This window comes from Mustelus asterias, unplaced genomic scaffold, assembly GCF_964213995.1.
Source record: "Mustelus asterias unplaced genomic scaffold, sMusAst1.hap1.1 HAP1_SCAFFOLD_152, whole genome shotgun sequence".
Classification (NCBI taxonomy): Eukaryota; Metazoa; Chordata; class Chondrichthyes; order Carcharhiniformes; family Triakidae; genus Mustelus; species Mustelus asterias.
In genome coordinates, this window is record NW_027590173.1 from 133280 (window position 1) to 154714 (window position 21435).

General features: G+C 45.2%; 1 non-coding gene across 1 annotated transcript; it reads left to right on the top strand.

Moving 5' to 3' along the window:
* The first annotated feature begins 456 nt into the window (after positions 1–456).
* On the top strand, positions 457–528 carry trnag-ucc (transfer RNA glycine (anticodon UCC)). The gene has a single exon. It is a non-coding gene; the product is annotated as a tRNA-Gly (tRNA).
* The last annotated feature ends 20907 nt before the right edge of the window (positions 529–21435 follow it).

Below are 21435 nucleotides of genomic sequence, written 5' to 3' on the forward strand. Positions count from 1 at the left end.
GTATTCGTTCCGTAAATGCACGGGGAGTGTTAGAGTTAGGTGAGCGATGGTGGTGTAGTGGTTACTGTGCGTGCATTTGACCAAGAGTCAGTTCCTGACCATCACAGTGGTGACGTATTTAATTAGCTATCGTGGGTAAGAACAGCAGAGGGTCACTCCTAAACTGAAATTCACTGAATATTCTTATTATCAATGAGTTACGAACGGAAAATTCAGCTTCAATTTGCTTTCAGTGTAAACTTTGTTTCAATGGAAGAACAGATCTCAAAACTAATCAATGAGTTCTCAGTCAGAAACAACAGTAAAAAAGGTAATTTAAACTGTCCAGAAAAAGGAGACAAGCCAAGTTCAGTTTATGAACTGTGCTATGGACACACCTGGTGTCTCATGAAATCAGCAACTAATGAAGTTGCCTAATTATATCTAATGAAAATAAGGGGGCTCTCAGCAGAGCAAGCGATGGTGGTATAGTGGTGAACATAGCTGCCTTCCAAGCAGTTGACCTGGGTTCGATTCCCTGCCATCGCATTCATCATTTTTTTGGATCTTGTCCACGGTCTCTTGCGTTTCAAAACATGTGGACAAAAACAGCGAGAACGCAGCATTTGGCGGCAATGTCATAAAATGGACTTCACGTTTGCATTTCATTTTTCCGGACCGAAAATTCGGCTTCAGTTTCTTTATACTGAAAGCAAATACTGAAATAGATGAACAAGTCGCTGATCTAATAAATGAATTCTCAGCCAGAGATAAATATATAAAACAAAGGGAACCGAGCACGGTTGACCTCCCTGACTGTGATCTCAATAATCCTGAAGAAGTCAATATGAACATTGCTGAGGTGGTTGCATCGACTGGCCAATAAGCAGCTGCGATGGCCGAGTGGTTCAGGCGTTTGACTTGGAATCTAAATTTGCTTTCAGTGGGAAACTTTTTTTAAGTGAAAGACCAGGCCTCAAAACCAATAATTGAGTCCCCAGAAAGGTACAATATTAAACTGTCCAAAAAACGAGAGTAAACAATTTCAGTCTACAAACCGCATTACGATACACCTGGTGTCCGATGAATTCGGCGACTAAGGTCGTTCCGTAATTATAACGAATGAAAATAACAATTAATGAAACATACTGAGAGATGGTGCGATCGTGGTGAGCAGAGCTGCATTCCAAGCAGTTGGCTCGAGTGCGCTTCCCGGCCATCACCTTGATAATTTACTTCGGACCTTATCCACCGTCTCTTGCGTTTCAAAACATGTGGATATACTAAAGTTCGAACAGAACAATAGACGGTAACGAAATAAAATGGACTTCCGTTTAATTTTTTTTTTCGGACGGAGAAATCGGTTTCAATTTGTTTATACTGAAAACAATATTGAAATAGAAGAACAAGTCTGAACTAATAAATGAATTATCAGTCAAAGAATAGGACACCAAATAAAAGAGGAACATATTTCAGCTCACAATGTTCTCTGCACAATCCTGGTGCCTGACGAAGTTAAGATGATGTGGAGATGCCGGCGTTGGACTGGGGTAAACACAGTAAGAAGTCTCACAACACCAGGTTGAAGTCCAACAGGTTTATTTGGTAGCAAAAGCCACGAGCTTTCGGAGCGCTGCTCCTTCATCGTGTGACTCCAGCTAGTGGCTTTTGCTGCCAAATAAACCTGTTGGACTAAAACTGGTGTTGTGAGACTTCTTATGAAGTTAAGATGAACATTGCTGAGACGATTCCATCACTTTGAGAAATAAGCAGCTTCGATGGCTGAGTGGGTAAGGCGTTCGACTCGAAACCCTCGTTTCCTCGCGCAGGTTCATGCCGTGCGCGCAGTGACTGAGACGAGAAGTGTTTAATTGGCTTCTCCAGGGCAGTCGATGATATTGATTTGTAATTTACTGTGGTATTTTTCTATAATGATCGGGAACTATGCTGGCATCGACAAGATAGGCCGAATGGTTTCTGTGCTGCAACTCCCTTCCATGAGAAAAATCATGACGTAGGAAGAAAGAAAAAGAGCACTACCAGGACACAAGGACAAAACTACGTCTCATTTCAGAGTAACATTCTTATGTAATGACACACACGGCGTAGGAAATACACTTCATCAGAATGCATTGCATGAATGAAAATATCAAAGTGCTGCTTCGATGATAAAATATAATGTTCATTCAAAAAATGCTGCAAGCTGTTCATTGCTGGGCGTTAGGTATTCCTGCTTAAAACATCTTGGGAATGGAAGGAACATGTCGAATATCGGGAATTATAAACACATTGGAACGTTTGCAAAGGAGGATTATAGATATTCAGAAGACATCTGGAAATTTCATGTTTGAATTAATTTCAAAATGTCTTTGGATTAAGTTGTCACTTTGCCCAGGACTCCAAAAACAAGCGATACAGTGATGGAATATATTCAGAGATGAGAGAATTCTGCATCCAAATCGATGTTGCTTTAAAATCGTCCAATAATTTCTGACAGATTGAACCGAGCTGGGCAGCTCATTTAGAAAGCGGTTGTTTTCTTGTTTCCGCACAAGATATATTTCTCGTACAATGTGTCCCAGGCCGACAAAATGACATCCAAGAATGTCTGGAAAATGTCTGTGAGAGTCAGAACTGGATCCGAAATGAAACTAGCGGTGGCGGCGCAGAGCAGCTTAAAGGCAAAGAGCAGACGGAGCAGAGACAAGCTGTTGTCAGCTCCAGGCTCCTCCAGTCTCTCTGTGTTTTTCTCTCCTCACAAACTCTCCCACTGCAATTAAAATTGGACACTCCAGATTCTCAGACTGTCTTACTTCTATAACTGAAACCTGAATATATCCCATTGAGAAAATTCCATCTGAATTCAGGGCAGCAATTTCCATTTCAACACGTCTCATTTCTGAATTGATCGCGCTCTCTCAGTCGAGCGCTGACTCAGAGTTCGTTTGTCGACTGAAACCTTGAAATCGACCAAAACTTTCGCTTAACTTCTCTCTTCAGGGCTGAGCAGGACAGCAGCACGATCTAATGACAAGAGAATCTTTCGATTTGACATAAGAACATAAGAAATAGAAGCAGGAGTAGGCCATCTAGCCCCTCGAGCCTGCCCCGCCATTCAATAAGATCATGGCTGATCTGACGTGGATCAGTACCACTTACCCGCCTGATCCCCATAACCCTTAATTCCCTTACCGATCAGGAATCCATCCATCCGCGCTTTAAACATATTCAGCGAGGTAGCCTCCACCACCTCAGCGGGCAGAGAATTCCAGAGATTCACCACCCTCTGGGAGAAGAAGTTCCTCCTCAACTCTGTCTTAAACCGACCCCCCTTTATTTTGAGGCTGTGTCCTCTAGTTTTAACTTCCTTACTAAGTGGAAAGAATCTCTCCGCCTCCACCCTATCCAGCCCCCGCATTATCTTATAAGTCTCCATAAGATCCCCCCTCATCCTTCTGAACTCCAACGAGTACAAACCCAATCTCCTCAGCCTCTCCTCATAATCCAAACCCCTCATCTCCGGTATCAACCTGGTGAACCTTCTCTGCACTCCCTCCAGTGCCAATATATCCTTCCTCATATAAGGGGACCAATACTGCACACAGTATTCCAGCTGCGGCCTCACCAATGCCCTGTACAGGTGCATCAAGACATCCCTGCTTTTATATTCTATCCCCCTCGCGATATAGGCCAACATCCCATTTGCCTTCTTGATCACCTGTTGTACCTGCAGACTGGGCTTTTGCGTCTCATGCACAAGGACCCCCAGGTCCCTTTGCACGGTAGCATGTTTTAATTTGTTTCCATTGAGATAGTAATCCCATTTGTTCTTATTTCCTCCAAAGTGTATAACCTCGCATTTATCAACGTTATACTCCATTTGCCATATCCTCGCCCACTCACTCAGCCTGTCCAAATCTCTCTGCAGATCTTCTCCGTCCTCCACACGATTCACTTTTCCACTTATCTTTGTGTCGTCTGCAAACTTCGTTACCCTACACTCCGTCCCCTCCTCCAGTTCATCTATATAAATGGTAAATAGTTGCGGCCCGAGTACCGATCCCTGCGGCACGCCACTTCCTCCAACCGGAAAAACACCCATTTATTCCGACTCTTTGCTTCCTGTCGGTTAGCCAGTCCCCAATCCACTTTAACACACTACCCCCAACTCCGTGTGCCCTAATCTTCTTCAGCAGCCTTTTATGGGGCACCTTATCAAACGCCTTTTGGAAATCCAAAAGCACCGCATCCACCGGTTCTCCTCCATCAACCGCCCTAGTCACATCTTCATAAAAATCCAACATGTTCGTCAAGCACGACTTTCCCCTCATGAATCCATGCTGCGTCTGATTGATCGAACCATTTCTATCCAGATGCCCTGCTATCTCCTCTTTAATAATGGATTCCAGCATTTTCCCTACTACAGACGTTAAGCTGACCGGCCTATAGTTACCCGCCTTTTGTCTCCTTCCTTTTTTAAACAGCGGCGTAACATTAGCCGTTTTCCAATCAACCGGCACTACCCCAGAATGCAACGAGTTTTGATAAATAATCACTAACGCATCCACTATTACCTCTGACATTTCTTTCAATACCCTGGGATGCATTCCATCCGGACCCGGGGACTTGTCCACCTTCAGTCCCATTAGTCTACCCAGCACTGCCTCTCTGGTAACATTAATTGTATTAAGTATTTCTCCTGCTGCCAACCCTCTATCGTTAATATTTGGCAAACTATTTGTGTCCTCCACCGTGAAGACCGACACAAAAAACTTATTTAAAGACTCAGCCATATCCTCATTTCCCAATATTAACTCCCCCCTCTCGTCCTCCAAGGGTCCAACATTCACTCTAGCCACTCTATTCCTTTTTATATATTTATAAAAACTTTTACTATCATTTTTTATATTAATTGCTAGCCTAGCTTCATAGTCTATCCTTCCTTTCTTTATCGCTTTCTTAGTCTCTCTTTGTTGTTTCTTAAATTTTTCCCAATCACTTGTTTCTCCACTATTTTTGGCCACTCTGTACGCAGCTGTTTTTATTTTAATACTCTCCTTTATTTCCTTCGTTATCCACGGCTGGTTCTCCCTTTTCTTACAATCCTTGTTTTTTGCTGGAATATAGTTTTGCTGAGAACTGAAAAGGATCTCCTTAAAAATCCTCCACTGTTCCTCAGCTATCCTACCTGCCAGCCTGCTCTCCCAGTCTACCTTAGCCAATTCATCCCTCATCCTATCATATTTCCCTCTGTTCAAACAGAGGACACTGATTTGGGACCAAACTTTCTCCTCTTCCATCTGAATCAGAAATTCGATCATATTGTGGTCACTCGACCCAAGAGGGTCCTTCACAATAAGTTCCTTAATTCTACCTACCTCGTTACACAATACCAGATCCAAAATAGCTCGTTCCCTCTTCCGTTCCGTAACATGCTGTTCAAGGAAACTATCCCGACAGCATTCTAAGAACTCTTCCTCCATTCCACCCTTACCGACTTGAGTCTGCCAGTCAATGTGCATGTTGAAGTCCCCCATGATTATTGCCGTTCCGTTTTTACACGCATCCCTTATCTGCTTGTTTATAGCCCTCCCTACCTCAACATTATTATTTGACACAAGAAGAGCTGGAGAATCCGGAGCTGAGTGCGGACTCACAAACACTAACATTTGTCTAACCCAGCCGCCCCTTTAACGCACTCTCGCTGACACAATGTTCACCTCTGCACATTGACACGTCAAACTCTGTCTCAGATTGACAGCTCCCAGGACAGGCTTTCCTCTCCTCGCTCTGTGTTGTGGATTCTCGGGCATTACTTGGAGTTTCCCAGTTCAGTAACTGTTAAAACCGCCGAGGCCGGCGATGCTCACAGTGTCTGTTCCCCTGATTCAGGAGGCTGCAGCCAATTCGAGCTGTGCCTGGGTGAACACAGAACTGGTTGAAATTATGATCTTGTTCACAAGCTGAATTCTATTTGATCAGATGAATATACAGATTGTGTGCACTCAGTTACTAACCCACAAATTCCCCCCTTCGTATAGAGTTGATGAGAGGGCATGGAGCGATAGACAGAGACAGAGTGAGTTAGGGCAGTGAGACACAGACGGCCAGACGATGTCTCAGTTACAAAAATCCTTGTAAATTCCGGCTTTTTCCAGAAAGATTCTCTTGGAGAAACAAAAGCTGCAGCCTCAGCTTTCAGTGATATTGTAACAGATACACAGTATTAATACCACATTCAGGAACAGTGCTGCATTTTGACAGAAGAGATGGGGAGAGGGAATAGAAACTGAATGGTCCAGTTCTCGACTGTGTGCAGGCTGACGGGGACCTGAGGTTCAAAGTGACTTTTGATGGAAAGAGTCGTCAGGAAGGCGGATTGGATCATTGGCTTCGTAAGTCGAGGCACTGAGTATAAAAGCAGGGAAGTTATGCTCAATCTTTATGAAGTTCTGATTAACTGCAGCTGTTTTTGGATTGCACCCAGACCCGGTAAGCACAGCTTAGAAAGTGCGTGAGTGTCCTTATGAGGGGGGAAACGAGATTTACTGTTTTGGATCCAGCGATGAGGGATTATACCGACAAGGTAATGCTGGATAATTCGGAGTTTCTCTCTTTGCAGCAAACGGGATTGAGTGAAGCTGTACGAGAGGTGTAAAATACTATAACATATTGAACTAAGGCACACAGGGGGAAGTTGCTGCATTAGCTGTGAGCAGAAGTATTCAGGGACAGGTATTAAAGATTTAAGACAGGATGTGGAGGAGGCATAGGATCCCGACAGTGCGGAAGGAGGCCATTCGGCCCCGACATTCTGCACCGACTCTCCGACAGAGAATCCCTCCCTGTAACCGCACGCAATTACGTTGCTAATCCCCCTGAAAATAAGGGTCAATTTTGCCTGGTCAATCCACCTAATCTGCACATTGTTGCAGATGGGAGGATACCGGAGCACCCGAAGGAAACCCACGCAGACACGGAGAGAACGTGCAAACTCCACACAGACAGGCACCCAAGAATGTGAGAAGTGGACTTTAGTTTCCGGCCGTTTACAAACTCTGGGGATTCCGCTTCAATCTTTTGGCATCTGGGAATCAGAGAAGCATCCAAAAACGCAACTGGAAATGAATACAATCACGGCAGTTGTTCACATGGAGCTAACATTTGCTGCTGCCTTGCACCTGTTGACCGCATGGCCTAATGGATAAGGCGTCTGATTTCGTTAGTTTTGCGGCGTTATGATATCAGAAGATTGCAGGTTCGAGTCCTGTCGCGGTTTTATGCAGAAATCTGGTGGAACTCACGGCAAACCGAGATTTCCTTCTTCAGCTGAAAGCTCTGCATTATCTTGCACACACTGCAGGGCGCTTTCTCTGAATGTATTTCCTTCTTGTTCTGTTCATTAAATTTTCTCATCTCTTTATTTGATTCTCCTCCCAAGAAATCAATATTTTTTGTGTGATCTTAATTAATTATTGATGCTCCCGAATGGAGCAAAAGGCTTTGCAGCAAATGGTTTCATAAAATTCTGTGGAGGAAAATCTAATCTCCTCAGGAAGAGGTTTAACGATGAGCTGAGTGAACTGTTTCTGTTTACAGGGATGAAAGGTGATGGGGCTGGTAATCCAGAGGCTGGCACTAATCTTTGGGGACACGGAGTAAATCCCACCACGGCAGCTGGTGAAATTTAAAATCACGATTTAATAAATCTGGAATTGAAAGCTGGTCTCAGTAATGGCGGCCTTGCTACGGTCGATTGTTGTAAAATATAATCTGATTCACCGATGCACTACAGATAAATAAGTCTGGCCTCCTTAACTGGCCTGGCCGACTAGTGACTCCAGACCCAGAGTAAGAGGGTGACTCTTACTCGACCTCTGAAATGGTCAAACAAGCCATTCTCAGTTGAAGGGGAATTAGGGAAGGGCAACAAATGCTGGTCCTGCAGGCGACACCAAGAGCCCATAAAAAAGTATCATTGAGTGGAAAGAGAATGGCCTGGTAACGGACTGAGAAACTGGACCCTTCTACCCATCTAATAACAAGGCTGAGGAATGGCCTGATTCTGGGATTTAAATTTGTGAAAGATTTGGAAAAAAAATCATTTCGATCAAATGGGACCAGGGAAGGGCAGATAAGAATGTATCTCACTCATACATGCCATTGATGGTTGGTAGTTTTAGGGCAATGATGTACATCCGACCAGTGTATCAGCGCATCCTAAGAGTGTGAGGGAAATTCCATCGGTAATTCTTCCCCGACATCCTCCAGATTGAAGCGAGGTAGCATTCATGCCGATGACTGGGAGGAGCTTGAAAATGGGCGAAACATATCCGCCAATCTGCAGCATACTTTTATGAGGCAAAATGGCGGCAGAGAAGAAAGTAACAGAGAAGAAAGCTCTGTGGGCCGAGAATGGGCCTGTTCACTCACATAAAGACCCACAGCAGAAACTCACGGCCCTGAATGGATGTCATCCTCGAATTGAGGGACAGACAACGATTACAACTGCTTGTTACAAAATACCTATCATATAAAAACCACGTCCAACATTAGTATTGTTAAATTTTCCACTCCCAATGGAATTTGAACAATTCTTGTTTGTTTATCCCTCTCTGGTCTGTGAGCTTCGCTCTCCCTGAATGTGCTGACCTCTACCGGCCGCAACTCAGAACTGCAAAAGAGGGAAGACATTCACATCAAGTGAGGGTGTTGCAGGAATAGGTCAATATGAATAATTAATGCCGGGGTGTGATAGGATAGACCTCGTAATTTAATTGTTGAATCCACGATAAAAATTACTCTTAAATTATCATTGAGTTGGCAGCATTTGCAATTTGCTATCGGCTAAAGTGTTGGCAGTTGGCTCGTTGGTCTTGGAGTATGATTCTCGCTTGGGGTGGGACTGGCATGCTAGAGGTCCCGGGTTCAAAGTCCCGGACAAGCCAATCCACCGTTTATTAAATCGGGAGCAGGTTTGAGCTCACAGGAATTCCTGCAGTGAGTATATCACTGCAGAATACAAGAAGAAACGATTACTCGATTTAAATTTCGGTTGTCCCACCAAAGATACAGAAGGATATGAGACAGGAAATTTGCCAACAAACTGGGAAGAATTTTGGGCGGCACGGTGGCACAATAGTAAGCACTCCTGCCTCAGCGCCAGGATCCCAGGTTCAATTCCGGCCTCGGTTCACTGTATGCAGTTTGCACGTTCTCCCCATATCTATGTGGGTTTCCTCCCGTAACCCAAAGACATGCGGGCCAGGTTGATTGGCTATGTTAATTTGACGCTCGTGTCAGGGGGATCATCAATGTAAATGAGGGTTACAGCACCATGGCCTGGGTGGGAATGTGGTCGGTACAGACTCGATGCGCCAAATAGCCTTCTTCTGCACGGTCGTGATTCTATGATTGGAGACGTTTAGCACAGCTGCATTTCATGGAAAGCTGGGTAAGTGTTGGAAGTTGAATGGATTTGAGAGAAAAAGATGAAATAGTTTGGGTTGAGGATCGTGTCGAGCAGTTGATCAATTGGAAAAAATGGTCCCAATTTCATTGAGGTATATTATTTATTGAATTATCCCAGATCTACAAAGTGGCTCAGAGACTGGGAGACAAACAATAAATCGCAATCACAGTGTGAACAAAAGACAGAGTGATACAGAATGCATCATTCACTCATGTACACCCACAGAGAGTGACAGATAAACAATGAATTCCACTCTCAATTCCTGCATCATACACCAAGGGATACAGAATGGTTTTCACATCCATACACACAGAATAGTTACAGCACAGGAAAAAATAATCGGACACTTTGTGTCTGGGAGATGTCATCTCCATAGAAGCTCAGCTACCGCAGCCCACAGCTGAAAGCACGGCAGCAAAATTTGCAGAAGACACAATATATGTCGTAAAGTAACTTGTGGAGAGGGGAGGACGTAAGGAGCTTGGAGATAGTTATAGACAGGTTTTGTGCATGTGCAGAAACCTGGCAACTGGAATATAATGTGAAGTTATTCACTTTGGCGGGAAGAGAACAAAATCAGATTATTACTCAATTCTAGAAGGGCTGCAAACTTCCCCAGATGCAAAGGGATCCCGTTCTTCGAGTGTACGAGTCACAAATATTTAGTATGCGAGAATAACAAGTAACAAAAAAGGTAAATGGAATGTTTGCTTTGTTACAAGCATTTAATCATGTAAGAAAATAATGTTATGCTTCAGTTGTTTAGGTCATGAGTGAAGTATCTCGAATATTGTCTGAAGTTTTGGTATCCATATCTAATGAAGGATGTAAATGCGTTGCAAACGGCCCAGAAGAGATGACAGTTTGATAACTTGAATAGTTCGACAATGCAGAGGAGATTTACCAGATTGCGAAGAGGAAAGAATTTCCTCTGTTTGGGCATCTTTGCAACGGGGATACTCCGAGTCGGAGGCACCTTGTTCAAAGCACATCAGATCTTGAATGGTCTTCACAATTGCACGTGGAAATGATGTATCTTCGTGTGAGTGAATGCAGAACAACGGGCACTTAAAGAAAACTGAGCTTCCTCTTTTCGGACGGCGAATTCTGTTCTCTCGGAGCGTTGCGCGACTTTGGAACTCTGCCTCAGAAGGCGGTGGAGGCGGGGATATTGAATATTTTTAAGCCGGAGGGAGATGATTCCTATTTGGCAAAAGAATCAAAGGTTGTCGGGGACAGATGGAAATGTGGAAATCGAAACATAAACAGATCAGCCATGATCTTAGTGAATGGCGGGGCAGTCTTGTGGGGCCGAATGGCCTTCTTCTGCCCTTATTTCCTCTGTTCGTGTGTCCGTCGCCTGATTGTAAATTTCCCCTCAACAGGACTGCTGAAACGCACCCATATTCGCGGTTCACTCAGAGCACCGGAATTAAACTAATACATGGAAAAAATAAAATCAGACGGTGGGATTCCCAGATCTGTCAGACTGTATGGTTGTTTATCGAGTCTTCAGAGATATTTTCTCTGCAATGAGTTCTCGGGAGCTCAACATTGCTTCGGCTTTCGCTCATTGTCGCCGTCTTCAGAGCAAAGAATTATCTTAAAAAAAAACTTTTCGGGGATCGTCCGGGATTTGAACCCGGGACCTCTCGCATTTTCATGCTACGCCCAAAGCGAGAATCATACCCCTAGACCAACGAGCCACCCGCAGTAACCCAAACACTGAAAACAACTTTTCAATGTATCCCAAAGTTTAGCAACTATCTTTTCACAACGCAATTGTTTATCAACTATCTTTTCTCAACACATCAGAGATGTTAATGAACAATGTTTCATTTCACTGTCTGTTCTGGTGAAGGTCAGAAGCAGTGATATCTGTTTTCACCACTCGCCAAGTCGGCCTGTGGTTGTGAATCACCAGTCCTGTGTGTAAAATCATTCTGCCAGTCAGTGAGTTTTCGTAGAAATTCGAAGTCATCCTGACTTCATCAGTCGCCTCATGGTTAAAGTATGAGTGAATGCGAATCATGATGTGATCAAATGAGTGTCTGTTTCAGTCTTTCCGCCGTGAGTTTTCATGCTGAGGAGAAACATGTGGGACATGGTCTGGGAATGTTTCACACCGCTCCATTCCCAACATTCCCTGACCTGATGGAATGGAAATTTCTTCTTTTTGCAGCAGCTACATTTCCAGCATGTTCCATCTGTCTGATCATCCAGGAGCGCTGGTGAGGGAGACCTTCTTCCCCTGCTCTTCATGGACAGAAAATCAAATGGAAGGAGACGGTTGACAAGATTCTGTGGAGTTGACGAGATGGTCGAATGGTCTGTTTATCGATTGTATTCTGCACGGGTGGTGCATAATGCCCTCTCATCATCAATCTATGGAACGTTTCATACATTGCGTCTCTGCATTTGAACACACGTAGCTGTGTTTTTCCACATTTTGTTTCTTGTCGGTTCTTCATGACAATCTCTGAACTGATGTGATTGGAGTCCCTTTCGCTGAGAGGAACTACAATCCCAACATTGAAATTTTGGTTCAATACTCAGGGTGTAAGACAAAGAGAATCACATTTCCCCGTGAATATGCTGTGTTGTCTTCAATTTTCTATTACTCTCTCATGGTCTGCAAAGACAGCTCGTCTGCTTTGAGCGGAACATATATTGATTGGCTCAGCTCCTTGCATGTGACCGGCTCGTTGGTCTCGTGGTGTGATTCTCGCTTTGGGGGCTTCAGAGAAACATAGAAGAAAGGAGCAGGAGGAAGCCATTTGGCCCTTCGAACCTGCCTTGCCATTCATTACGATCATGGCTAAACCTCCAAATCAATAGCCTAATCCCGCTTTTTCCCATAACTTCTGATCCCATTCGCCCAAGTGCTATATCGAGCCGCCTCTTGAATGCATTCAATATTTTGGCATCAACTACTTCCTGTGGTAATGAATTCCACAGGCGCACGACTCTTTGGGTGAAGGAATGTGTCCTCACCTCCGTCCTAAATGGTCTACCCTGAATCCTCAGACTGTGACCCCTGTTTCTGGACTCTCCAACGATCGGGGAAATTCGACCTGCATCTATCCCGTCTAGCCCTGTTCGAATTTTATAAGTCTCTATGAGATCCCACTCATTCGTCTGAACTCCGGCAAAAGCAATCCTAACCTAGTCTATCTCCCCTCATACATCTGTCCTGCCATCCCTGGAATCAACCTGGTAAGCCTTCACTGCACTCCCTCGAGTCCAAGAATATCCTCCCTCAGAAAAGGAGACCAAAACTGCACATAATATTCTAGGTGTGGGCTCACCAAGGCCCTGTATAATTGCAACAACATATTCCTGCTTCTGTATTGGAAACCTGTGGCAATGAATGCCAACATACAATTTGCCTTCTTTGCCGCCTGCTGCACCTGCATGCTTACCTTCAGTGAATGGTGCACGACGACACCCAGCTCCCACTGCACACTCCCCTTTCCTAATTTACACTCATGCAGGTCGTAATCTGCCTTCTTGTTTTACTTCCAAAATGAATAACCTCACACATATCCGAATCTTACTGCATCTGCCATGGATTTGTCCACTCGCCCAACCTGTCCAGATCATTCTGAAGGATCTCTGCATCCTCGTCACAATTCACCCTCCCACTCAACTTGGTGTCATCTGCAAACTTTGAGGTGTTACAATTTGTTCCCTCATCCAAACCATTGATATTTATTGTGAATAGCTGGGGTCCCAGCACCGATCCCTGTGGCACCCCATTAGCTACTGCCTGTCAATTTGGAAAGCACCCATTCGTTCCTACCCCTTGTCTCCTCTCTGCCAACCAGTTTTCGATCCATCTCAAGGTGGAAATATTGAGAAATCCTGAGGTGGGAGGGAGAGGTGCCAGAGGTCGTGGTACATATTGGTACCGCTGACATAGGTAGGAAGAGGGAAGGGGTCATGAGAAGAGAACATAGAGAGTTGGGTAGACAGTTGGGAAGGAGGAACGCAAATGTAGTAATCTCAGGATTTCTGGCTGTGCCAAAGGAAAGTGAGAGTAGTAACGGAGTGAGGTGGAGGATGAATGCGTGGCTGAGCGACTGGAGTAGGGGGCAGGGATTTAGGTTCCTGGATCATTGGGACCTCTTTAGGAGCAAATGTGACATTTACAAAAAAGACGGGTGGAACTTGAATCCCAGGGGGACCAATATCATAGAAAATCATAGAAACCCTACAGTGCAGAAGGAGGCCATTCGGCCCATCGAGTCTGCACCGACCACAATCCCACCCATGCCCTACCCCCACATATTTACCCGCTAATCCACGCATCTCAGGACTCTAAGGGGCAATTTTTAACCTGGCCAATCAACCTAACCCGCACATCTTTGGACTGTGGGAGGAAACCGGAGCACCCGGAGGAAACCCACGCAGACACGAGGAGAATGTGCAAACTCCACACAGACAGTGACCCGAGCCGGGAATCTAACCCGGGACCACTGGAGCTGTGAAGCAGCAGTGCTAACCACTGTACTACCGTGCCGCCCGGTACGGTAGTACAGTGCCAGGAAGGTTGGCTAAGGCTACTGGGGAGACTTTAAACTAGAAAGGTTGGGGGCAGGGAATCGTGATGAGGTGACTGAGAGCGAGGAGGTTAGCCCACAAATAGAGAAGGATTGTAAACATTGTAAGAGGGAGAATAGACGGGTGATGGAGAAGGGGAGAGCTCAGACCGAAGATTTGAGATGTGTCTATTTTATCGCCAGGGGTGTAGTGAATAAAGTGGATGAGCTGAGAGTGTGGATTGGTGCTTGGAAGTGTGATGTGGCGGCAATTACGGAAACTTGGGGACAGGGATAGGACTGGATACTTCAGGTGCCAGGTTTCAGATGTTTCAGAAAGGACAAGAGGGAAGCAAAAGAGGGGGCTGGGGAGTGGCACTGCCGATCAGGGATAGTGTCACAGCTGTAGAGAAGGTGCAAGCCGTGGAGGGATTGTTTATGGAGTCTCTGTGGGTGGAAGTCCGGAGCGGGAAGGGGTCGATAACTTTGCTGGGTGTTTTCTACAGGCCGCCCAATAGTAACAGGGATGTTGAGGAGCAGATAGGGAAACAGATCCTGGAGAGATGTAGTGATAACAGGGTTGTCGTGATGGGAGACTTTAATTTCCCAAACATCGATTGGAATATCCCGATGGTAAGGGGTTTGGATGGGAAGGAGTTTGTTAGGTGTGTTCAGGAGGGTTTGTTGACACAGCATGTGGATAAGCCGACAAGAGGAGAGGCTGTACTCGATCTGGTAATGGCTAATGAGCCTGGACAGGTGTCAGATCTCTCAGTGGGGGAGCATCTTGGGGACAGTGATCATAACTCTATCTCCCTTACGCTAACATTAGAAAGAGATAAGATCAGGCAAGCAAGGAAAGTGTTTATCTGGAGTAAGGGGAAATATGAAACCATCAGGCAGGAAATTAGAGGCGTAAATTGGAAGGAGGTATTCTCGAGGAAAAGTACCGAAGTAAGGTGGCAGATTTAAAAGGAATGTTTGTCTGGAGTTCTGCATGACAACGTTCCGATGAGACAGGGAGGTTTTGGTCGGTTACGGGAACCGTGGTGCATGAAAGCTGCGCTGAACCTAGTCAAAAAGAAAAGGAAAGCGTACAAAAGGTTCAGAGAGCTCGGCGATGGTAGGGATCTAGATGAGTGTACGGCTTGTAGGAACGGACTTAAGAAAGAAATTAGGAGAGCCAGCAGGGGTCACGAGAAGGCCTTGGCCGGTAAGATTAAGGAGAACCCTAAGGCGTTCTATAAATATGTGAAGAGGAAATGGATGAGATGTGAAGAAATAGGACCTATAAAATGTGAAGGTGAGAAAGTATGTACAGAACCAGAAGAAATAGCAGAGGTGCTTAATGAATACTTTACCTCGGTATTCACGGTGGTAAAAGACCTGGGTGGTTGTACTACAGGATTGCGGTGGACTGAAAAGATTGAGAATGTGGAAATTAAGAAAGAGGATGTGTTGGAAATTTTGAGTAGCATCAAGATAGATCAGTCGCCGGGGCCGGATGGGATGTATCCCAGGGCACAGTGGGAGGCGAGGGAAGAGATTGCAGAGCCTCTAGCGATGACCTTTGTGTCGCCGATGGAGACGGGAGAGGTTCCGGAGGATTGGAGGATTGCGGATGTAGTTCCTCCATTCAAGAAAGGGAATAGGGATAGCCCAGGAAATTACTGACCGGTGAGTCTAACCTCAGTGGTTGGTAAGTTGATGGAGAAGATCCTGAGAGACAGGATTAATGAACATTTAGAGAAGTTTAGTATGCTCAAAAGTAGTCAGCACGGCTTTGTCAAAGGCAAATCGTGCTTTACGAGCCTGGTGGAGTACTTTGAAAATGTGACTAAAGACATTGACGAAGGAAAAGCAGTAGAAGTGGTTTACATGGACTTCAGCAAAGCGTTCGATAAGGTCCCCCATGCAAGATTTCTCGAGAAAGTGAGAGGGCATGCGATCCAAGGGGCTGTTGCCTTGTGGCTCCAGAACTGGCTTGCCTGCAGAAGGCAGAGAGTGATTGTAGATGGGTCTTTTTCTGAATGGAGTGCCCCAGGGCTCTGTTCTCGGACCCTTGATGTTTGTCATTTTCATAAATGACCTGGATGAGGAAGTAGAGGGATGGATTGGAAAGTTTGCCGACGACACGAAGGGTGGTGATGTTGTGGATGGTTTGGAGGGATGTCAGAAGCTGCAGCGTGACATAGATAGGATGCAAGACTGGGCAGAGAAGTGGCCGATGGACGTCAACCCGGATAAATATGTAGTGGTCCATTCTGGCTGGTCAAATGGGATGAAGGAGTATGATATTAAGGGTAAGATTCTTAGCAGTGTAGAGGATCAGAAGGACCTTGGGGTCCGTGTCCATAGGACTCTTAAATCGGCCTCGCAGGTAGAGGAGGTGGTTAAGAAGGCGTATGGTGTGCTGGTCTTCATCAATCGAGGGATTGAGTTTAGCAGTCGGGAGATAATGATCCAGCTTTATGAGACACTCGTCAGACCCCACTTAGAGTACCGTGCTCAGTTCTGGTCGCCTCATTACAGGAGGGATGTGGAAATTATTGAAAGGGTGCAGAGAAGATATACAAGGATGTTGCCTGGATTGGTTGGCATGCCTTATGAGGACAGGTTTAGGGAGCTCGGTCTTTTCCCCTTGGAGAGACGAAGGATGAGAGGTAACCTGATAGAGGTGGACAAGATGTTGAGATGTATAGATCAGGGGGATTCTCGGAGGCTTTTCCCCAGGGCCGAAATGGCTGCTACGAGAGGACACAGGTTTAAGATGCTGGGGAGTAGGTACAGAAGAGATCATAGATCATAGAACCCTACAGTGCAGAAAGAGGCCATTCGGCCCATCGAGTCTGCACCAACCACAATCCCACCTCGGCCCTGCCCCCATACCCCGACATATTTTACCCGCTGATCCCTCTCACCAACGCATCTCAGGATACTAAGGGGCACTGTTAGCATGGCCAATCAACCTAACCCGCACATCTTTGGACTGTGGGAGGAAACCGGAGCACCCGGAGGAAACCCACGCACACACGAGGAGAATGTGCAAACTCCACACAGACAGTGTCCCGAGCCAAGAATCGAATCCAGGTCCCTGGGGCTGTGAGACAGCAGTGCTAACCACTTTCCTGCCGTGCCGCCCCGTCAGGATTACTGCCAGTGGTCCCGCACTATCAGGGGTAAGTTTTTGACTCAGAGGGTGGTGGGTGAGTGGAATCCGCTGCCGTCAGTAGTGGTGGAGGCAAACTCGATAGGGTCTTTTAACAGACTTCTGGATCAGTACATGGAACTTAATAGCATTGAGGGTTATAGGTAAGCCTATATACAAGCCGAGGTAGGTAGGGACATGACCGGCGCAACTTGTGGGCCGAAGGGCCTGTTTGTGCTGTATTTTATCTATGTTCTATACTTCCCCCAGTGCTTTAATCTTGCAGGATAATCTCTCGTGCAGGACTTTGTCAAATGCTTACTGAAAGTCCAAATATACCACATCAACTGGTTCCCCTTTGTCAACTCTATTAGTTACGTCTTCAAAGAATGTCAGCAGATTTGTCAAGCATGATTTCCGATTCATAACTTCATGCTGACTCTGTCTGATCCTGCCGCTGCTTTCTAAATGCTCTGCTATAAAGCCCTTGATAATGGATTCGAAAATTTTTCCCACATTTCGATGTTAAGCTTCCTGTTCCATAATTCCCTGTTTTCTCTCTACCTCCCTTTTTGAATATTGGAATGGCATTCGCTTCCCTCCAATCAGGAGGGACTGTTCCAGAATCTATAGAATCCTGGAAGATGACCACCAATGCATCCATTATTTCGAGAGCCACTTCTTTAAGTACTCTGGGATGTAGATTATGAGGCCCTGGGGATTTATCCGCTTTTAATCCCTCCAATTTTCCCAGCACCATTTATCTATTGATATCAATCTCCCTCAGTTCTACCCTCTCACTAAACCTGGCATTCTCCAACATTCCTGGCATTTGATTCATGTCTTCTTTTGTGAAGTCAGAACCAAAGTATGCATTCAGTTGCTCGGCCATTTCTTTTCCCCCAATTATACATTCCCCATTTCTGTCTGCAGAGGATCTACATTTGTCTTCACCAACCTCTTTCTCCTCACGCCTCTATAGAAACTCTAAGCGTCAGTCTTTATGTTTCCTGCAAGCTTACTTTCGTACTGTATTTTCCCCTTTTTAATCAATCCCTTGGTCCTTCTTTGCTGAATTCTAAACTGCTCCCAATCCTCAGACCTACTTTTTTTCTTGGCCAATCTGTATGCTTCTTCTTTGGATTGGATACTCTCTCCAATTTCCTTTGTAGGACATGGAATGGCCCTCTTCGCCATTTTGCTTCTGTGCCGGACATGATCAATCAGTTGCTGCAGTTCCCCCATGTGTTCCTTGAATGTTTGTCATTGTCTTCCTTTCATTTAACTCTCCCCAATCTTTCAAGGCCAACTCAAGCCTCATATCCTCATAGTGTCCTTTATTATGATTCAACACCATAGTCTCCGAACCAACAACTTCACTCTCCATCTTGATAAAAACTGCTATCCTGTTATGGTCACTCATCATGTGGAGATGCCGGCGTTGGACTGGGGTAAGCACAGTAAGAAGTCACGGGGTCACTCATCCCCAAGGGTCTTGTCCAGCCAGATTGGCAATAATTCCCTTCTCATTACACAGTACTCAGTCTGAGATGACTTGCTCTCTAGTTGGTTCCTCAACATAGGTTTCAAGAAAACCATCCAGTATGTGCTCCAGGAATTCTTCATCTTTTGCACTGCGGCTCATTTGACTTGTGCAATCCAGTTGCAGATTAGAATCAACCATGATCACCGATATCCCCTTATCACATGCATCTCTAATTTCGTGTTAAATGTCATTCCCATCATCACCACTGCAGTTTGGGAGTGTATATATGACATTCACTCTTGCTTTTTGCCCCTTGGTATTTCTCAACTCTATGCATACACACTCCACGTTGCCAGAGCTAATATCCGTTCTCATTATTGTGTTCATTTCCTCTTTAACCAGCAGTGACACTCCACCACTTTTTTCCTTTATATCTGTCCTTCCTAAACGTTGAATCCGCCGGGACATTCAATTCCCACCTGCAGCCATATGGTAGCACAGTGGTTCGCACTGCTGCCTCACAACGCCAGGGACCCGGGTTTGATTCCCGTGCTTAGGTCACTCTCTGTGTGGATTTCGCACTTCTCCCCGTGTCTGCTTACATTTCCTGCCACAGTCTGAAGGACGTGTTGGTTAGGTGCATTGACCCGGAAAGGCGCCGGAGTGTGGCGACTGGTGGAATTTCACAGTAACTTCATTGCAGTGATAATTTAAGTCCTTCTTATGACTAATAAATTAAAATCAACTTTAAGCCATTTCTCCACAGAGAATGAGTGTGCGAGAGGTCCCGGATTCAAATCCGGGACGAGCACTGACCTGTTGCCAGTTTTGGTCCCAACTGCCGATTGTTTATTTGAGAACAAATGTTACGTTTCAGACACGGGGTTTCCCTATTTCGAGATTAGGTTTTGGAACCTGCAACGCATTGCAGCAACTTTCTCAAAACTGCACACGTGGAGAAAATGTGGAAAAGTTTTAAAGAATGTTTTCCCACGTAACGGACTGCAAACCTATCTCAATAAACCAATCGGCGGGGGCGGGGGGGGGGGGGGGGGGCGCAGGAGGGGCGGGGGGTGGAGTTTGGTTTTGAATTGATTATATTCTAACTGAGGTGTTTTACTGAGCAGGAAGTGAATCTTTTTGATGTTGTTCGGCATTCCAGTCCAGAAGTAATGAACACAATTAGGTTTCAGAGAGGTTTTCTGCACTGAATTAGACACTGCGACTGGGGTGATCGGCATTCAGAGATACAGAAGGAAATGGCAGTTTTGATGTTTCTGACCTCTACCATCTTCCCAGGCAGTACAATCCAGGCTCCCACCGTCCTCTGGATGAAAAAATATTGTTCCCTCAAATCTGCTTCATATTTTCTGACCCTCACATTAATATTCTGTTCCCTTGTTGTCGAGCCTGCAAGTGAGATGAATAATTGGTTCCTATCCACCCTGTCGATACGCCTCATAATCTCATACACGTCAGTCAGGTCTTCCCGCAGTCGGCTCTGATCTAAAGAAAACAACCCTAGCCTATCCAATGTCTCTTTGTAGCTCATATTCTCCAAACAGGAAACATCCTGGTGAATAGACTCTGCACGCTCTCCAGTGCAATCACGTCCTTATTATAGCGATGTGACCAGAAATGCACACAGTCCTCCAGCTGTGACCTCACCAAAGTATTGTCCAGCTTCAACTGAATCTTCCTGCTCTTAGAATCATACATTAATGCTCCATCCCTTACGCTCCCTGTATCTTAACAACTCACAGATCAAACGGCTTTTTCCACATCGAAAAACATTATCCCCGGGAGCTGGAGCTTATCCTTGTATTTTCGAGGATCTAGGAATAACTGGACGATCTAAGAATAGAACTGAAAAACATATATAATCACAATATTGATGACATTGTGCTAACATCAGGTTAGCAGTCGATGCGTTGACCACGTGCCCTGATGGATCAGGCGTCTCACTTCGATTTTTCTCGTGATGGTTTGCAGGTTCGAGTCCAATCGCGGTCGCTTGTGTTAGGAATCTGGTGGAACTCCCATGGAACAGAGTTCTTTCCCGTCAGCTGAAATACACCTTTTCCTCCAAGCATTACTGGGTTCGTTCTCAGAATGCATTTCCTTGTTATTTTGTAAATTTAGTTCTCAGAGATGTCGGTATTTCGCCTCTTCCCCACCCACCACCCCCCGCCCCCCACCCCCCGCCAACAATTCCGCAATATCTGTTTGATCGGGATACATTATTGATGTTCCTATGTAGAGCATTTTTTTTATTCAATTGGTTGATTGAAATTCTGTGGAGGGAATTATAATCTCCTTCGGAAGAGGTGTAACAATTAGCTGAATGAACTGTTTCTGTTTTCAGGGATGAAAGGTTATGTCACTTGGCTGGTAATCCAGAGGACCGCACAAATCTACAGGGACACGAAGTAAATCCCACCACGGCAGCTGATGAACTTAAATTCACTGATTTAATACATAGAAATATGGATATAAAATAGAAACAGGAGTATCCCATTCGACCGAAATAAGTCTGCAATTTTAAGCGAGTTTCAAAAACGGCGCCATTGAAATTCCCGTCGAATGTTTTCCCATAGAAATCATCTTCACAGAACAACAGAGAACATTTGACACAACAGAAAACATCGTTACAGAGCTGAGAAAACTTCCACTCAAGACGGATCATATTTACATAACGGGGAACACATTAACACAACAGGGAAAAATTTGACAAAATCACAGTGAAGACCTCTTAACGGCAGAGTCCCAGTTCCACAACAGAGAGAACATTACACCGCAGAAAGCACAG